The 18499-nt window shown below is 39.7% G+C and overlaps 15 non-coding genes across 15 annotated transcripts; all 15 read left to right on the plus strand.

Annotated features, from left to right (window-relative positions):
* Positions 1-211: 211 nt before the first annotated feature.
* On the plus strand, positions 212-284 carry TRNAV-CAC (transfer RNA valine (anticodon CAC)). Its single transcript has one exon. It is a non-coding gene; the product is annotated as a tRNA-Val (tRNA).
* A 2140-nt stretch (positions 285-2424) lies between these two features.
* Positions 2425-2496, plus strand: TRNAP-AGG (transfer RNA proline (anticodon AGG)). Its single transcript has one exon. It is a non-coding gene; the product is annotated as a tRNA-Pro (tRNA).
* Positions 2497-2784: 288 nt separating this feature from the next.
* TRNAV-CAC (transfer RNA valine (anticodon CAC)) lies at positions 2785-2857 on the plus strand. The gene has a single exon. It is a non-coding gene; the product is annotated as a tRNA-Val (tRNA).
* A 2131-nt stretch (positions 2858-4988) lies between these two features.
* Positions 4989-5060, plus strand: TRNAR-ACG (transfer RNA arginine (anticodon ACG)). The gene has a single exon. It is a non-coding gene; the product is annotated as a tRNA-Arg (tRNA).
* Positions 5061-5348: 288 nt separating this feature from the next.
* Positions 5349-5421, plus strand: TRNAV-CAC (transfer RNA valine (anticodon CAC)). Its single transcript has one exon. It is a non-coding gene; the product is annotated as a tRNA-Val (tRNA).
* A 2180-nt stretch (positions 5422-7601) lies between these two features.
* TRNAP-UGG (transfer RNA proline (anticodon UGG)) lies at positions 7602-7673 on the plus strand. The gene has a single exon. It is a non-coding gene; the product is annotated as a tRNA-Pro (tRNA).
* Positions 7674-7961: 288 nt separating this feature from the next.
* Positions 7962-8034, plus strand: TRNAV-CAC (transfer RNA valine (anticodon CAC)). The gene has a single exon. It is a non-coding gene; the product is annotated as a tRNA-Val (tRNA).
* A 2149-nt stretch (positions 8035-10183) lies between these two features.
* Positions 10184-10255, plus strand: TRNAP-UGG (transfer RNA proline (anticodon UGG)). The gene has a single exon. It is a non-coding gene; the product is annotated as a tRNA-Pro (tRNA).
* Positions 10256-10543: 288 nt separating this feature from the next.
* On the plus strand, positions 10544-10616 carry TRNAV-CAC (transfer RNA valine (anticodon CAC)). Its single transcript has one exon. It is a non-coding gene; the product is annotated as a tRNA-Val (tRNA).
* A 2136-nt stretch (positions 10617-12752) lies between these two features.
* On the plus strand, positions 12753-12824 carry TRNAP-AGG (transfer RNA proline (anticodon AGG)). Its single transcript has one exon. It is a non-coding gene; the product is annotated as a tRNA-Pro (tRNA).
* A 288-nt stretch (positions 12825-13112) lies between these two features.
* TRNAV-CAC (transfer RNA valine (anticodon CAC)) lies at positions 13113-13185 on the plus strand. The gene has a single exon. It is a non-coding gene; the product is annotated as a tRNA-Val (tRNA).
* Positions 13186-15319: 2134 nt separating this feature from the next.
* Positions 15320-15391, plus strand: TRNAP-UGG (transfer RNA proline (anticodon UGG)). Its single transcript has one exon. It is a non-coding gene; the product is annotated as a tRNA-Pro (tRNA).
* A 288-nt stretch (positions 15392-15679) lies between these two features.
* Positions 15680-15752, plus strand: TRNAV-CAC (transfer RNA valine (anticodon CAC)). The gene has a single exon. It is a non-coding gene; the product is annotated as a tRNA-Val (tRNA).
* Positions 15753-17944: 2192 nt separating this feature from the next.
* TRNAP-AGG (transfer RNA proline (anticodon AGG)) lies at positions 17945-18016 on the plus strand. The gene has a single exon. It is a non-coding gene; the product is annotated as a tRNA-Pro (tRNA).
* Positions 18017-18304: 288 nt separating this feature from the next.
* On the plus strand, positions 18305-18377 carry TRNAV-CAC (transfer RNA valine (anticodon CAC)). The gene has a single exon. It is a non-coding gene; the product is annotated as a tRNA-Val (tRNA).
* The last annotated feature ends 122 nt before the right edge of the window (positions 18378-18499 follow it).

Genomic DNA, 18499 nt, shown 5'->3' on the forward strand with positions numbered 1-18499 from the left:
CTAGAGTCTCATGCTTTTAACCTTGCCCTGCCTGAGCAAATAGGAAACATTTCTCTTTAAGCATTTTGCAAAAATGCTGAACTTGCAAGGCATATACAAGCGTTCAGATAGGGCTGTCGGGCAGGTTGCATGAAAGAAATCTAAAACCAGATGCCCTTGGAATAGTCTGTTTTGAGCAGTTTCATCACAGAAGAATCACCTGTAGGTATCTGTTTCTGTAGTGTAGTGGTTATCACGTTCGCCTCACACGCGAAAGGTCCCCGGTTCGAAACCGGGCAGAAACACTAGTTATATTGTCTTGGCTGCAATGTTGAGAGTTGCCGTTTTGCATGAAATTGTCCAGGCCCTGAAGATGGGTTCATGCAGTCTCGTTCCAAGAAAGTGAATTCTCTTAAAAACAATAACATAATTGGCATGTGGATGTATCTGTTGATTCACAAACCTCACTTTCAAAAGAGCCCTGCATTCGGTTCAATGCTCAACCAGAACAAGCATTAACTTTGAGAATTGTTGGCACCAACAGGCCTCCTATTTTAGTGGAGTGTTTCTGGTTTTAAGTGCTGAGGCTTGGGCTCAATTCCTAGATGATCCTTCTCAAGGTGATGATACAAATGCATCGTCACCTTTTCGTTTAATGTCAGAATTGTTTATTTCCATTTGGTGGTGTATGAATGCTTTCGACAGTATGGGGATTTTTTCTAGCCTTGCATGAATAAAAGCATATCACTCCTCTTTATGTATTTTTCTAATACATTTATATTTGCATCTCCTCTCCTAGCATGCATTTTTGACTATCTTACAGGCTGTATATAATAAGTATCAATTCAGGGGCGCTTCTACTACTCAAATCACAACTGTCTATCACGACATTGATAAGCAATCTGCATCTGCTTCTGTTGTGTATTGGTTATCATATTTACCTGACGTGTGAAAGTCCCATGTTTGACAGTGCACGTTAACAAAGAAACCAATGATTTTTATTAAAAGTTGTCTTGTGTTTTGGTTACCTTGCATCAGCCAAAACATGCCAGAGATGACTTCATTTGCAGTCACTTGAAAAGTAGGGATTCTCAAATAAATGGCAAGAGGTTGAAACAAATCCAAAGAAATGCATGGCATATCTATGAGTAGGTGTATGCATGTATCCATATATAAAGATAGATAGATAGATAGATAGATAGAGATATAGATAGATAGATAGATAGATAGATAGATAGATAGATAGATAGATAGATAGATAGATAGATAGATAGATAGATAGATAGATAGATAGATAGATAGATAGATAGATAGATAGATATAGGGAGAGAGAGAGCGTTAATATAAACAGAGACTTTATTTTCAATCAAGCGGTATTTTCTTTCCTTTAGGAGCAGAATGTTCTGATCATCAGCGCACCAGAATGTAGTGCTTGGTTGGCAAGCATCACATATTGTGATGTGTTAGCTAAGAGTTCCATGTCCTTCAGACTCATATATTCCTCTGTAGTTGTACCTTGGTGATTCCACAAAACATGGCATCATAATCAGCATTCTACTGCCACAGAGTGGACAGAGAAACCATTTAGAATTTCCCTGAAAAAGAAAAAAAGCATACTTAGGCAGAGCTTTGTGGACAGGAAGGACATTAGAGCAAGTGAGGAATAAGCACTGCTTTTGTTAATTTACATAGGCAGAACAGAGACTGCTGGGAAAAGCCTGAAATTAAAGGCACAGAAAATGCCTGCTTCTGGAGAGAACACTAAGAAGCATTGAAAGTTTTTCCTCTGACCCTGGCCACTCTTAAGAGGAATCCTATGATAGTCAGCAGGACCCACCCTAAAAAGGAAGGGACAGCCATTTGGACCCTTTCCACCTTTCCTATATCTCGCCTGATCGAGCCTGATCGAGCGCTGATTGAGCGGATAAGCACATAAGCACATGTACTTCTCATTTTGGGAATGCAATGCTTAGCTTGTTACCAGCAGCTCAGTTATGTTATGATGTTAGAGGCTATGCAAGGAATGCTTTAGTCCTGCATTAGGCAGTTTTTATTGCTTCTTGCATTCAAGAGATAGATAACTAGCCAGAATCTGTGGCCCAGCTATTCACCTTGGCATTCCGATTTGCACAAAGGGAATCAGTATTGGAGAGAAAAGGCAAAATGTGTTTCTTATGTTGTTATGAACAGCTTTTTATTCTTTCTCTTTAGGCTCTAGCCAATGCAGAAATATATAAATAACTGCTGACTTCCTGTAAGACGTGTCCAATGCTGAGACAAAATAAAAGGGGACACTTACAAATGATAGTGCTATCGTTTGAGAAAGGGTAAGTTGACACTGAATTTCCTGTGAATTCACAGACCAAGCATGAAAAAGACCCCAGCATGATCTTCATTGCGGGCTTAGAGCTGGTATTACCTTTTCAGAGGTGAGGGTCTTTCAACGGCTCGTTGGTCTAGGGGTATGATTCTCGCTTAGGGTGCGAGATGTCCCGGGTTCAAATCCCGGACGAGCCCTTTCATTGGTGCTCTTTTGAAGTATGCATTTCAAAGCCAATATTAATTTTCTCTTTGCAGTAGTGGATGATTATTTGCTAGAGTCTCATGCTTTTAACCTTGCCCTTCCTGAGCAAATAGGAAACATTTCTCTTTAAGCATTTTGCAAAAATGCTGAACTTGCAAGGCATATACAAGCGTTCAGATAGGGCTGTCGGGCAGGTTGCATGAAAGAAATCTAAAACCAGATGCCCTTGGAATAACCTGTTTTGAGCAGTTTCATCACAGAAGAATCACCTGTAGGTATCTGTTTCTGTAGTGTAGTGGTTATCACGTTCGCCTCACATGCGAAAGGTCCCCGGTTCGAAACCGGGCAGAAACACTAGTTATATTGTCTTGGCTGCAATGTTGAGAGTTGCTGTTTTGCATGAAATTGTCCAGGCCCTGAAGATGGGTTCATGCAGTCTCGTTCCAAGAAAGTGAATTCTCTTAAAAACAATAACATAATTGGCATGTGGATGTATCTGTTGATTCACAGACCTCACTTTCAAAAGAGCCCTGCATTCGGTTCAATGCTCAACCAGAACAAGCATTAACTTTGAGAATTGTTGGCACCAACAGGCCTCTTATTTTAGTGGAGTGTTTCTGGTTTTTAAGTGCTGAGGCTTGGGCTCAATTCCTAGATGATCCTTCTCAAGGTGATGATACAAATCCATCGTCACCTTTTCGTTTAATGTCAGAATTGTTTATTTCCATTTGGTGGTGTATGAATGCTTTCGACAGTATGGGGATTTTTTCTAGCCTTGCATGAATAAAAGCATATCACTCCTCTTTATGTATTTTTCTAATACATTTATATTTGCATCTCCTCTCCTAGCATGCATTTTTGACTATCTTACAGGCTGTATATAATAAGTATCAATTCAGGGGCGCTTCTTCTACTCAAATCACAACTGTTCCATCACGACATTGATAAGCAATCTGCATCTGCTTCTGTTGTGTATTGGTTATCATATTTACCTGACGTGTGAAAGTCCCATGTTGGACAGTGCACGTTAACAAAGAAACCAATGATTTTTATTAAAAGTTGTCTTGTGTTTTGGTTACCTTGCATCAGCCAAACCGTGCCAGAGATTACTTCATTTGCAGTCACTTGAAAAGTAGGGATTCTCAAATAAATGGCAAGAGGTTGAAACAAATCCAAAGAAATGCATGGCATATCTATGTGTAGGTGTATGCATGTATCCATATATAAAGATAGATAGATAGATAGATAGATAGATAGATAGATAGATAGATAGATAGATAGATAGATAGATAGATAGATTAGATAGATAGATAGATAGATAGATAGATAGATAGATAGATAGATAGATAGATAGATAGATATAGGGAGAGAGAGAGCGTTAATATAAACAGAGACTTTATTTTCAATCAAGCGGTATTTTCTTTCCTTTAGGAGCAGAATGTTCTGATCATCAGCGCACCAGAATGTAGTGCTTGGTTGGCAAGCATCACATATTGTGATGTGTTAGCTAAGAGTTCCATGTCCTTCAGACTCATATATTCCTCTGTAGTTGTACCTTGGTGATTCCACAAAACATGGCATCATAATCAGCATTCTACTGCCACAGAGTGGACAGAGAAACCATTTAGAATTTCCCTGAAAAAGAAAAAAAGCATACTTAGGCAGAGCTTTGTGGACAGGAAGGACATTAGAGCAAGTGAGGAATAAGCACTGCTTTTGTTAATTTACATAGGCAGAACAGAGACTGCTGGGAAAAGCCTGAAATTAAAGGCACAGAAAATGCCTGCTTCTGGAGAGAACACTAAGAAGCATTAAAAGTTTTTCCTCTGACCCTGGCAACTCTTAAGAGGAATCCTATGATAGTCAGCAGGACCCACCCTAAAAAGGAAGGGACAGCCATTTGGACCCTTTCCACCTTTCCTATATCTCGCCTGATCGAGCCTGATCGAGCGCTGATTGAGCGGATAAGCACATAAGCACATGTACTTCTCATTTTGGGAATGCATTGCTTAGCTTGTTACCAGCAGCTCAGTTATGTTATGATGTTAGAGGCTATGCAAGGAATGCTTTAGTCCTGCATTAGGCAGTTTTTATTGCTTCTTGCATTCAAGAGATAGATAACTAGCCAGAATCTGTGGCCCAGCTATTCACCTTGGCATTCCGATTTGCACAAAGGGAATCAGTATTGGAGAGAAAAGGCAAAATGTGTTTCTTATGTTGTTATGAACAGCTTTTTATTCTTTCTCTTTAGGCTCTAGCCAATGCAGAAATATATAAATAACTGCTGACTTCCTGTAAGACGTGTCCAATGCTGAGACAAAATAAAAGGGGACACTTACAAATGATAGTGCTATCGTTTGAGAAAGGGTAAGTTGACACTGAATTTCCTGTGAATTCACAGACCAAGCATGAAAAAGACCCCAGCATGATCTTCATTGCGGGCTTAGAGCTGGTATTACCTTTTCAGAGGTGAGGGTCTTTCAACGGCTCGTTGGTCTAGGGGTATGATTCTCGCTTACGGTGCGAGAGGTCCCGGGTTCAAATCCCGGACGAGCCCTTTCATTGGTGCTCTTTTGAAGTATGCATTTCAAAGCCAATATTAATTTTCTCTTTGCAGTAGTGGATGATTATTTGCTAGAGTCTCATGCTTTTAACCTTGCCCTGCCTGAGCAAATAGGAAACATTTCTCTTTAAGCATTTTGCAAAAATGCTGAACTTGCAAGGCATATACAAGCGTTCAGATAGGGCTGTCGGGCAGGTTGCATGAAAGAAATCTAAAACCAGATGCCCTTGGAATAACCTGTTTTGAGCAGTTTCATCACAGAAGAATCACCTGTAGGTATCTGTTTCTGTAGTGTAGTGGTTATCACGTTCGCCTCACATGCGAAAGGTCCCCGGTTCGAAACCGGGCAGAAACACTAGTTATATTGTCTTGGCTGCAATGTTGAGAGTTGCCGTTTTGCATGAAATTGTCCAGGCCCTGAAGATGGGTTCATGCAGTCTCGTTCCAAGAAAGTGAATTCTCTTAAAAACAATAACATAATTGGCATGTGGATGTATCTGTTGATTCACAGACCTCACTTTCAAAAGAGCCCTGCATTCGGTTCAATGCTCAACCAGAACAAGCATTAACTTTGAGAATTGTTGGCACCAACAGGCCTCTTATTTTAGTGGAGTGTTTCTGGTTTTTAAGTGCTGAGGCTTGGGCTCAATTCCTAGATGATCCTTCTCAAGGTGATGATACAAATCCATCGTCACCTTTTCGTTTAATGTCAGAATTGTTTATTTCCATTTGGTGGTGTATGAATGCTTTCGACAGTATGGGGATTTTTTCTAGCCTTGCATGAATAAAAGCATATCACTCCTCTTTATGTATTTTTCTAATACATTTATATTTGCATCTCCTCTCCTAGCATGCATTTTTGACTATCTTACAGGCTGTATATAATAAGTATCAATTCAGGGGCGCTTCTTCTACTCAAATCACAACTGTTCTATCACGACATTGATAAGCAATCTGCATCTGCTTCTGTTGTGTATTGGTTATCATATTTACCTGACGTGTGAAAGTCCCATGTTGGACAGTGCACGTTAACAAAGAAACCAATGATTTTTATTAAAAGTTGTCTTGTGTTTTGGTTACCTTGCATCAGCCAAACCGTGCCAGAGATTACTTCATTTGCAGTCACTTGAAAAGTAGGGATTCTCAAATAAATGGCAAGAGGTTGAAACAAATCCAAAGAAATGCATGGCATATCTATGTGTAGGTGTATGCATGTATCCATATATAAAGATAGATAGATAGATAGATAGATAGATAGATAGATAGATAGATAGATAGATAGATAGATAGATAGATAGATAGATAGATAGATAGATAGATAGATAGATAGATAGATAGATAGATAGATAGATAGATAGATAGATAGATAGATAGATAGATAGATAGATAGATAGATAGATAGATAGATAGATAGATAGATATAGGGAGAGAGAGAGCGTTAATATAAACAGAGACTTTATTTTCAATCAAGCGGTATTTTCTTTCCTTTAGGAGCAGAATGTTCTGATCATCAGCGCACCAGAATGTAGTGCTTGGTTGGCAAGCATCACATATTGTGATGTGTTAGCTAAGAGTTCCATGTCCTTCAGACTCATATATTCCTCTGTAGTTGTACCTTGGTGATTCCACAAAACATGGCATCATAATCAGCATTCTACTGCCACAGAGTGGACAGAGAAACCATTTAGAATTTCCCTGAAAAAGAAAAAAAGCATACTTAGGCAGAGCTTTGTGGACAGGAAGGACATTAGAGCAAGTGAGGAATAAGCACTGCTTTTGTTAATTTACATAGGCAGAACAGAGACTGCTGGGAAAAGCCTGAAATTAAAGGCACAGAAAATGCCTGCTTCTGGAGAGAACACTAAGAAGCATTGAAAGTTTTTCCTCTGACCCTGGCCACTCTTAAGAGGAATCCTATGATAGTCAGCAGGACCCACCCTAAAAAGGAAGGGAAAGCCATTTGGACCCTTTCCACCTTTCCTATATCGAGCCTGATTGAGCGCTGATTGAGCGAATAAGCACATAAGCACATGTACTTCTCATTTTGGGAAGGCATTGCTTAGCTTGTTACCAGCAGCTCAGTTATGTTATGATGTTAGAGGCTATGCAAGGAATGCTTTAGTCCTGCATTAGGCAGTTTTTATTGCTTCTTGCATTCAAGAGATAGATAATTAGCCAGAATCTGTGGCCCAGCTATTCACCTTGGCATTCCGATTTGCACAAAGGGAATAAGTATTTGAGAGAAAAGGCAAAATGTGTTTCTTATGTTGTTATGAACAGCTTTTTATTCTTTCTCTTTAGGCTCTAGCCAATGCAGAAATATATAAATAACTGCTGACTTCCTGTAAGACTTGTCCAATGCTGAGAAAAAATAAAAGGGGACACTTACAAATGATAGTGCTATCGTTTGAGAAAGGGTAAGTTGACACTGAATTTCCTGTGAATTCACAGACCAAGCATGAAAAAGACCCCAGCATGATCTTCATTGCGGGCTTAGAGCTGGTATTACCTTTTCAGAGGTGAGGGTCTTTCAACGGCTCGTTGGTCTAGGGGTATGATTCTCGCTTTGGGTGCGAGAGGTCCCAGGTTCAAATCCCGGACGAGCCCTTTCATTGGTGCTCTTTTGAAGTATGCATTTCAAAGCCAATATCAATTTTCTCTTTGCAGTAGTGGATGATTATTTGCTAGAGTCTCATGCTTTTAACCTTGCCCTGCCTGAGCAAATAGGAAACATTTCTCTTTAAGCATTTTGCAAAAATGCTGAACTTGCAAGGCATATACAAGCGTTCAGATAGGGCTGTCGGGCAGGTTGCATGAAAGAAATCTAAAACCAGATGCCCTTGGAATAGTCTGTTTTGAGCAGTTTCATCACAGAAGAATCACCTGTAGGTATCTGTTTCTGTAGTGTAGTGGTTATCACGTTCGCCTCACACGCGAAAGGTCCCCGGTTCGAAACCGGGCAGAAACACTAGTTATATTGTTTTGGCTGCAATGTTGAGAGTTGCCGTTTTGCATGAAATTGTCCAGGCCCTGAAGATGGGTTCATGCAGTCTCGTTCCAAGAAAGTGAATTCTCTTAAAAACAATAACATAATTGGCATGTGGATGTATCTGTTGATTCACAGACCTCACTTTCAAAAGAGCCCTGCATTCGGTTCAATGCTCAACCAGAACAAGCATTAACTTTGAGAATTGTTGGCACCAACAGGCCTCCTATTTTAGTGGAGTGTTTCTGGTTTTAAGTGCTGAGGTTTGGGCTCAATTCCTAGATGATCCTTCTCAAGGTGATGATACAAATGCATCGTCACCTTTTCGTTTAATGTCAGAATTGTTTATTTCCATTTGGTGGTGTATGAATGCTTTCGACAGTATGGGGATTTTTTCTAGCCTTGCATGAATAAAAGCATATCACTCCTCTTTATGTATTTTTCTAATACATTTATATTTGCATCTCCTTTCCTAGCATGCATTTTTGACTATCTTACAGGCTGTATATAATAAGTATCAATTCAGGGGCGCTTCTACTACTCAAATCACAACTGTTCTATCACGACATTGATAAGCAATCTGCATCTGCTTCTGTTGTGTATTGGTTATCATATTTACCTGACGTGTGAAAGTCCCATGTTTGACAGTGCACGTTAACAAAGAAACCAATGATTTTTATTAAAAGTTGTCTTGTGTTTTGGTTACCTTGCATCAGCCAAAACGTGCCAGAGATGACTTCATTTGCAGTCACTTGAAAAGTAGGGATTCTCAAATAAATGGCAAGAGGTTGAAACAAATCCAAAGAAATGCATGGCATATCTATGAGTAGGTGTATGCATGTATCCATATATAAAGATAGATAGATAGATAGATAGATAGATAGATAGATAGATAGATAGATAGATAGATAGATAGATAGATAGATAGATAGATAGATAGATAGATAGATAGATAGATAGATAGATAGATAGATAGATAGATAGATAGATAGATAGATAGATAGATATAGGGAGAGAGAGAGCGTTAATATAAACAGAGACATTATTTTCAATCAAGCGGTATTTTCTTTCCTTTAGGAGCAGAATGTTCTGATCATCAGCGCACCAGAATGTAGTGCTTGGTTGGCAAGCATCACATATTGTGATGTGTTAGCTAAGAGTTCCATGTCCTTCAGACTCATATATTCCTCTGTAGTTGTACCTTGGTGATTCCACAAAACATGGCATCATAATCAGCATTCTACTGCCACAGAGTGGACAGAGAAACCATTTAGAATTTCCCTGAAAAAGAAAAAAAGCATACTTAGGCAGAGCTTTGTGGACAGGAAGGACATTAGAGCAAGTGAGGAATAAGCACTGCTTTTGTTAATTTACATAGGCAGAACAGAGACTGCTGGGAAAAGCCTGAAATTAAAGGCACAGAAAATGCCTGCTTCTGGAGAGAACACTAAGAAGCATTGAAAGTTTTTCCTCTGACCCTGGCCACTCTTAAGAGGAATCCTATGATAGTCAGCAGGACCCACCCTAAAAAGGAAGGGACAGCCATTTGGACCCTTTCCACCTTTCCTATATCTCGCCTGATCGAGCCTGATCGAGCGCTGATTGAGCGGATAAGCACATAAGCACATGTACTTCTCATTTTGGGAAGGCATTGCTTAGCTTGTTACCAGCAGCTCAGTTATGTTATGATGTTAGAGGCTATGCAAGGAATGCTTTAGTCCTGCATTAGGCAGTTTTTATTGCTTCTTGCATTCAAGAGATAGATAATTAGCCAGAATCTGTGGCCCAGCTATTCACCTTGGCATTCCGATTTGCACAAAGGGAATAAGTATTTGAGAGAAAAGGCAAAATGTGTTTCTTATGTTGTTATGAACAGCTTTTTATTCTTTCTCTTTAGGCTCTAGCCAATGCAGAAATATATAAATAACTGCTGACTTCCTGTAAGACTTGTCCAATGCTGAGAAAAAATAAAAGGGGACACTTACAAATGATAGTGCTATCGTTTGAGAAAGGGTAAGTTGACACTGAATTTCCTGTGAATTCACAGACCAAGCATGAAAAAGACCCCAGCATGATCTTCATTGCGGGCTTAGAGCTGGTATTACCTTTTCAGAGGTGAGGGTCTTTCAACGGCTCGTTGGTCTAGGGGTATGATTCTCGCTTTGGGTGCGAGAGGTCCCGGGTTCAAATCCCGGACGAGCCCTTTCATTGGTGCTCTTTTGAAGTATGCATTTCAAAGCCAATATCAATTTTCTCTTTGCAGTAGTGGATGATTATTTGCTAGAGTCTCATGCTTTTAACCTTGCCCTGCCTGAGCAAATAGGAAACATTTCTCTTTAAGCATTTTGCAAAAATGCTGAACTTGCAAGGCATATACAAGCGTTCAGATAGGGCTGTCGGGCAGGTTGCATGAAAGAAATCTAAAACCAGATGCCCTTGGAATAGTCTGTTTTGAGCAGTTTCATCACAGAAGAATCACCTGTAGGTATATGTTTCTGTAGTGTAGTGGTTATCACGTTCGCCTCACACGCGAAAGGTCCCCGGTTCGAAACCGGGCAGAAACACTAGTTATATTGTCTTGGCTGCAATGTTGAGAGTTGCCGTTTTGCATGAAATTGTCCAGGCCCTGAAGATGGGTTCATGCAGTCTCGTTCCAAGAAAGTGAATTCTCTTAAAAACAATAACATAATTGGCATGTGGATGTATCTGTTGATTCACAAACCTCACTTTCAAAAGAGCCCTGCATTCGGTTCAATGCTCAACCAGAACAAGCATTAACTTTGAGAATTGTTGGCACCAACAGGCCTCCTATTTTAGTGGAGTGTTTCTGGTTTTAAGTGCTGAGGCTTGGGCTCAATTCCTAGATGATCCTTCTCAAGGTGATGATACAAATGCATCATCACCTTTTCGTTTAATGTCAGAATTGTTTATTTCCATTTGGTGGTGTATGAATGCTTTCGACAGTATGGGGATTTTTTCTAGCCTTGCATGAATAAAAGCATATCACTCCTCTTTATGTATTTTTCTAATACATTTATATTTGCATCTCCTCTCCTAGCATGCATTTTTGACTATCTTACAGGCTGTATATAATAAGTATCAATTCAGGGGCGCTTCTACTACTCAAATCACAACTGTCTATCACGACATTGATAAGCAATCTGCATCTGCTTCTGTTGTGTATTGGTTATCATATTTACCTGACGTGTGAAAGTCCCATGTTTGACAGTGCACGTTAACAAAGAAACCAATGATTTTTATTAAAAGTTGTCTTGTGTTTTGGTTACCTTGCATCAGCCAAAACATGCCAGAGATGACTTCATTTGCAGTCACTTGAAAAGTAGGGATTCTCAAATAAATGGCAAGAGGTTGAAACAAATCCAAAGAAATGCATGGCATATCTATGAGTAGGTGTATGCATGTATCCATATATAAAGATAGATAGATAGATAGATAGATAGAGATATAGATAGATAGATAGATAGATAGATAGATAGATAGATAGATAGATAGATAGATAGATAGATAGATAGATAGATAGATAGATAGATAGATAGATAGATAGATAGATAGATATAGGGAGAGAGAGAGCGTTAATATAAACAGAGACTTTATTTTCAATCAAGCGGTATTTTCTTTCCTTTAGGAGCAGAATGTTCTGATCATCAGCGCACCAGAATGTAGTGCTTGGTTGGCAAGCATCACATATTGTGATGTGTTAGCTAAGAGTTCCATGTCCTTCAGACTCATATATTCCTCTGTAGTTGTACCTTGGTGATTCCACAAAACATGGCATCATAATCAGCATTCTACTGCCACAGAGTGGACAGAGAAACCATTTAGAATTTCCCTGAAAAAGAAAAAAAGCATACTTAGGCAGAGCTTTGTGGACAGGAAGGACATTAGAGCAAGTGAGGAATAAGCACTGCTTTTGTTAATTTACATAGGCAGAACAGAGACTGCTGGGAAAAGCCTGAAATTAAAGGCACAGAAAATGCCTGCTTCTGGAGAGAACACTAAGAATCATTGAAAGTTTTTCCTCTGACCCTGGCCACTCTTAAGAGGAATCCTATGATAGTCAGCAGGACCCACCCTAAAAAGGAAGGGACAGCCATTTGGACCCTTTCCACCTTTCCTTGATCGAGCCTGATCGAGCCTGATCGAGCGCTGATTGAGCGGATAAGCACATAAGCACATGTACTTCTCATTTTGGGAATGCATTGCTTAGCTTGTTACCAGCAGCTCAGTTATGTTATGATGTTAGAGGCTATGCAAGGAATGCTTTAGTCCTGCATTAGGCAGTTTTTATTGCTTCTTGCATTCAAGAGATAGATAACTAGCCAGAATCTGTGGCCCAGCTATTCACCTTGGCATTCCGATTTGCACAAAGGGAATCAGTATTGGAGAGAAAAGGCAAAATGTGTTTCTTATGTTGTTATGAACAGCTTTTTATTCTTTCTCTTTAGGCTCTAGCCAATGCAGAAATATATAAATAACTGCTGACTTCCTGTAAGACGTGTCCAATGCTGAGACAAAATAAAAGGGGACACTTACAAATGATAGTGCTATCGTTTGAGAAAGGGTAAGTTGACACTGAATTTCCTGTGAATTCACAGACCAAGCATGAAAAAGACCCCAGCATGATCTTCATTGCGGGCTTAGAGCTGGTATTACCTTTTCAGAGGTGAGGGTCTTTCAACGGCTCGTTGGTCTAGGGGTATGATTCTTGCTTAGGGTGCGAGAGGTCCCGGGTTCAAATCCCGGACGAGCCCTTTCATTGGTGCTCTTTTGAAGTATGCATTTCAAAGCCAATATTAATTTTCTCTTTGCAGTAGTGGATGATTATTTGCTAGAGTCTCATGCTTTTAACCTTTCCCTGCCTGAGCAAATAGGAAACATTTCTCTTTAAGCATTTTGCAAAAATGCTGAACTTGCAAGGCATATACAAGCGTTCAGATAGGGCTGTCGGGCAGGTTGCATGAAAGAAATCTAAAACCAGATGCCCTTGGAATAACCTGTTTTGAGCAGTTTCATCACAGAAGAATCACCTGTAGGTATCTGTTTCTGTAGTGTAGTGGTTATCACGTTTGCCTCACATGCGAAAGGTCCCCGGTTCGAAACCGGGCAGAAACACTAGTTATATTGTCTTGGCTGCAATGTTGAGAGTTGCTGTTTTGCATGAAATTGTCCAGGCCCCGAAGATGGGTTCATGCAGTCTCGTTCCAAGAAAGTGAATTCTCTTAAAAACAATAACATAATTGGCATGTGGATGTATCTGTTGATTCACAGACCTCACTTTCAAAAGAGCCCTGCATTCGGTTCAATGCTCAACCAGAACAAGCATTAACTTTGAGAATTGTTGGCACCAACAGGCCTCTTATTTTAGTGGAGTGTTTCTGGTTTTTAAGTGCTGAGGCTTGGGCTCAATTCCTAGATGATCCTTCTCAAGGTGATGATACAAATCCATCGTCACCTTTTCGTTTAATGTCAGAATTGTTTATTTCCATTTGGTGGTGTATGAATGCTTTCGACAGTATGGGGATTTTTTCTAGCCTTGCATGAATAAAAGCATATCACTCCTCTTTATGTATTTTTCTAATACATTTATATTTGCATCTCCTCTCCTAGCATGCATTTTTGACTATCTTACAGGCTGTATATAATAAGTATCAATTCAGGGGCGCTTCTTCTACTCAAATCACAACTGTTCCATCACGACATTGATAAGCAATCTGCATCTGCTTCTGTTGTGTATTGGTTATCATATTTACCTGACGTGTGAAAGTCCCATGTTGGACAGTGCACGTTAACAAAGAAACCAATGATTTTTATTAAAAGTTGTCTTGTGTTTTGGTTACCTTGCATCAGCCAAAACGTGCCAGAGATGACTTCATTTGCAGTCACTTGAAAAGTAGGGATTCTCAAATAAATGGCAAGAGGTTGAAACAAATCCAAAGAAATGCATGGCATATCTATGAGTAGGTGTATGCATGTATCCATATATAAAGATAGATAGATAGATAGATAGATAGATAGATAGATAGATAGATAGATAGATAGATAGATAGATAGATAGATAGATAGATAGATAGATAGATAGATAGATAGATAGATAGATAGATAGATAGATAGATAGATAGATATAGGGAGAGAGAGAGCGTTAATATAAACAGAGACATTATTTTCAATCAAGCGGTATTTTCTTTCCTTTAGGAGCAGAATGTTCTGATCATCAGCGCACCAGAATGTAGTGCTTGGTTGGCAAGCATCACATATTGTGATGTGTTAGCTAAGAGTTCCATGTCCTTCAGACTCATATATTCCTCTGTAGTTGTACCTTGGTGATTCCACAAAACATGGCATCATAATCAGCATTCTACTGCCACAGAGTGGACAGAGAAACCATTTAGAATTTCCCTGAAAAAGAAAAAAAGCATACTTAGGCAGAGCTTTGTGGACAGGAAGGACATTAGAGCAAGTGAGGAATAAGCACTGCTTTTGTTAATTTACATAGGCAGAACAGAGACTGCTGGGAAAAGCCTGAAATTAAAGGCACAGAAAATGCCTGCTTCTGGAGAGAACACTAAGAAGCATTGAAAGTTTTTCCTCTGACCCTGGCCACTCTTAAGAGGAATCCTATGATAGTCAGCAGGACCCACCCTAAAAAGGAAGGGACAGCCATTTGGACCCTTTCCACCTTTCCTATATCTCGCCTGATCGAGCCTGATCGAGCGCTGATTGAGCGGATAAGCACATAAGCACATGTACTTCTCATTTTGGGAAGGCATTGCTTAGCTTGTTACCAGCAGCTCAGTTATGTTATGATGTTAGAGGCTATGCAAGGAATGCTTTAGTCCTGCATTAGGCAGTTTTTATTGCTTCTTGCATTCAAGAGATAGATAATTAGCCAGAATCTGTGGCCCAGCTATTCACCTTGGCATTCCGATTTGCACAAAGGGAATAAGTATTTGAGAGAAAAGGCAAAATGTGTTTCTTATGTTGTTATGAACAGCTTTTTATTCTTTCTCTTTAGGCTCTAGCCAATGCAGAAATATATAAATAACTGCTGACTTCCTGTAAGACTTGTCCAATGCTGAGAAAAAATAAAAGGGGACACTTACAAATGATAGTGCTATCGTTTGAGAAAGGGTAAGTTGACACTGAATTTCCTGTGAATTCACAGACCAAGCATGAAAAAGACCCCAGCATGATCTTCATTGCGGGCTTAGAGCTGGTATTACCTTTTCAGAGGTGAGGGTCTTTCAACGGCTCGTTGGTCTAGGGGTATGATTCTCGCTTTGGGTGCGAGAGGTCCCGGGTTCAAATCCCGGACGAGCCCTTTCATTGGTGCTCTTTTGAAGTATGCATTTCAAAGCCAATATCAATTTTCTCTTTGCAGTAGTGGATGATTATTTGCTAGAGTCTCATGCTTTTAACCTTGCCCTGCCTGAGCAAATAGGAAACATTTCTCTTTAAGCATTTTGCAAAAATGCTGAACTTGCAAGGCATATACAAGCGTTCAGATAGGGCTGTCGGGCAGGTTGCATGAAAGAAATCTAAAACCAGATGCCCTTGGAATAGTCTGTTTTGAGCAGTTTCATCACAGAAGAATCACCTGTAGGTATCTGTTTCTGTAGTGTAGTGGTTATCACGTTCGCCTCACACGCGAAAGGTCCCCGGTTCGAAACCGGGCAGAAACACTAGTTATATTGTCTTGGCTGCAATGTTGAGAGTTGCCGTTTTGCATGAAATTGTCCAGGCCCTGAAGATGGGTTCATGCAGTCTCGTTCCAAGAAAGTGAATTCTCTTAAAAACAATAACATAATTGGCATGTGGATGTATCTGTTGATTCACAAACCTCACTTTCAAAAGAGCCCTGCATTCGGTTCAATGCTCAACCAGAACAAGCATTAACTTTGAGAATTGTTGGCACCAACAGGCCTCCTATTTTAGTGGAGTGTTTCTGGTTTTAAGTGCTGAGGCTTGGGCTCAATTCCTAGATGATCCTTCTCAAGGTGATGATACAAATGCATCGTCACCTTTTCGTTTAATGTCAGAATTGTTTATTTCCATTTGGTGGTGTATGAATGCTTTCGACAGTATGGGGATTTTTTCTAGCCTTGCATGAATAAAAGCATATCACTCCTCTTTATGTATTTTTCTAATACATTTATATTTGCATCTCCTCTCCTAGCATGCATTTTTGACTATCTTACAGGCTGTATATAATAAGTATCAATTCAGGGGCGCTTCTACTACTCAAATCACAACTGTCTATCACGACATTGATAAGCAATCTGCATCTGCTTCTGTTGTGTATTGGTTATCATATTTACCTGACGTGTGAAAGTCCCATGTTTGACAGTGCACGTTAACAAAGAAACCAATGATTTTTATTAAAAGTTGTCTTGTGTTTTGGTTACCTTGCATCAGCCAAAACATGCCAGAGATGACTTCATTTGCAGTCACTTGAAAAGTAGGGATTCTCAAATAAATGGCAAGAGGTTGAAACAAATCCAAAGAAATGCATGGCATATCTATGAGTAGGTGTATGCATGTATCCATATATAAAGATAGATAGATAGATAGATAGATAGAGATATAGATAGATAGATAGATAGATAGATAGATAGATAGATAGATAGATAGATAGATAGATAGATAGATAGATAGATAGATAGATAGATAGATAGATAGATAGATAGATAGATAGATAGATAGATAGATAGATAGATAGATAGATAGATAGATAGATAGATAGATAGATATAGGGAGAGAGAGAGCGTTAATATAAACAGAGACTTTATTTTCAATCAAGCGGTATTTTCTTTCCTTTAGGAGCAGAATGTTCTGATCATCAGCGCACCAGAATGTAGTGCTTGGTTGGCAAGCATCACATATTGTGATGTGTTAGCTAAGAGTTCCATGTCCTTCAGACTCATATATTCCTCTGTAGTTGTACCTTGGTGATTCCACAAAACATGGCATCATAATCAGCATTCTACTGCCACAGAGTGGACAGAGAAACCATTTAGAATTTCCCTGAAAAAGAAAAAAAGCATACTTAGGCAGAGCTTTGTGGACAGGAAGGACATTAGAGCAAGTGAGGAATAAGCACTGCTTTTGTTAATTTACATAGGCAGAACAGAGACTGCTGGGAAAAGCCTGAAATTAAAGGCACAGAAAATGCCTGCTTCTGGAGAGAACACTAAGAAGCATTGAAAGTTTTTCCTCTGACCCTGGCCACTCTTAAGAGGAATCCTATGATAGTCAGCAGGACCCACCCTAAAAAGGAAGGGACAGCCATTTGGACCCTTTCCACCTTTCCTATATCTCGCCTGATCGAGCCTGATCGAGCGCTGATTGAGCGGATAAGCACATAAGCACATGTACTTCTCATTTTGGGAATGCATTGCTTAGCTTGTTACCAGCAGCTCAGTTATGTTATGATGTTAGAGGCTATGCAAGGAATGCTTTAGTCCTGCATTAGGCAGTTTTTATTGCTTCTTGCATTCAAGAGATAGATAACTAGCCAGAATCTGTGGCCCAGCTATTCACCTTGGCATTCCGATTTGCACAAAGGGAATCAGTATTGGAGAGAAAAGGCAAAATGTGTTTCTTATGTTGTTATGAACAGCTTTTTATTCTTTCTCTTTAGGCTCTAGCCAATGCAGAAATATATAAATAACTGCTGACTTCCTGTAAGACGTGTCCAATGCTGAGACAAAATAAAAGGGGACACTTACAAATGATAGTGCTATCGTTTGAGAAAGGGTAAGTTGACACTGAATTTCCTGTGAATTCACAGACCAAGCATGAAAAAGACCCCAGCATGATCTTCATTGCGGGCTTAGAGCTGGTATTACCTTTTCAGAGGTGAGGGTCTTTCAACGGCTCGTTGGTCTAGGGGTATGATTCTCGCTTAGGGTGCGAGAGGTCCCGGGTTCAAATCCCGGACGAGCCCTTTCATTGGTGCTCTTTTGAAGTATGCATTTCAAAGCCAATATTAATTTTCTCTTTGCAGTAGTGGATGATTATTTGCTAGAGTCTCATGCTTTTAACCTTGCCCTGCCTGAGCAAATAGGAAACATTTCTCTTTAAGCATTTTGCAAAAATGCTGAACTTGCAAGGCATATACAAGCGTTCAGATAGGGCTGTCGGGCAGGTTGCATGAAAGAAATCTAAAACCAGATGCCCTTGGAATAACCTGTTTTGAGCAGTTTCATCACAGAAGAATCACCTGTAGGTATCTGTTTCTGTAGTGTAGTGGTTATCACGTTCGCCTCACATGCGAAAGGTCCCCGGTTCGAAACCGGGCAGAAACACTAGTTATATTGTCTTGGCTTCAATGTTGAGAGTTGCTGTTTTGCATGAAATTGTCCAGGCCCTGAAGATGGGTTCATGCAGTCTCGTTCCAAGAAAGTGAATTCTCTTAAAAACAATAACA

The sequence above is a fragment of the Lissotriton helveticus genome, chromosome 8, assembly GCF_964261635.1.
Source record: "Lissotriton helveticus chromosome 8, aLisHel1.1, whole genome shotgun sequence".
In the NCBI taxonomy this organism is placed as follows: domain Eukaryota; kingdom Metazoa; phylum Chordata; class Amphibia; order Caudata; family Salamandridae; genus Lissotriton; species Lissotriton helveticus.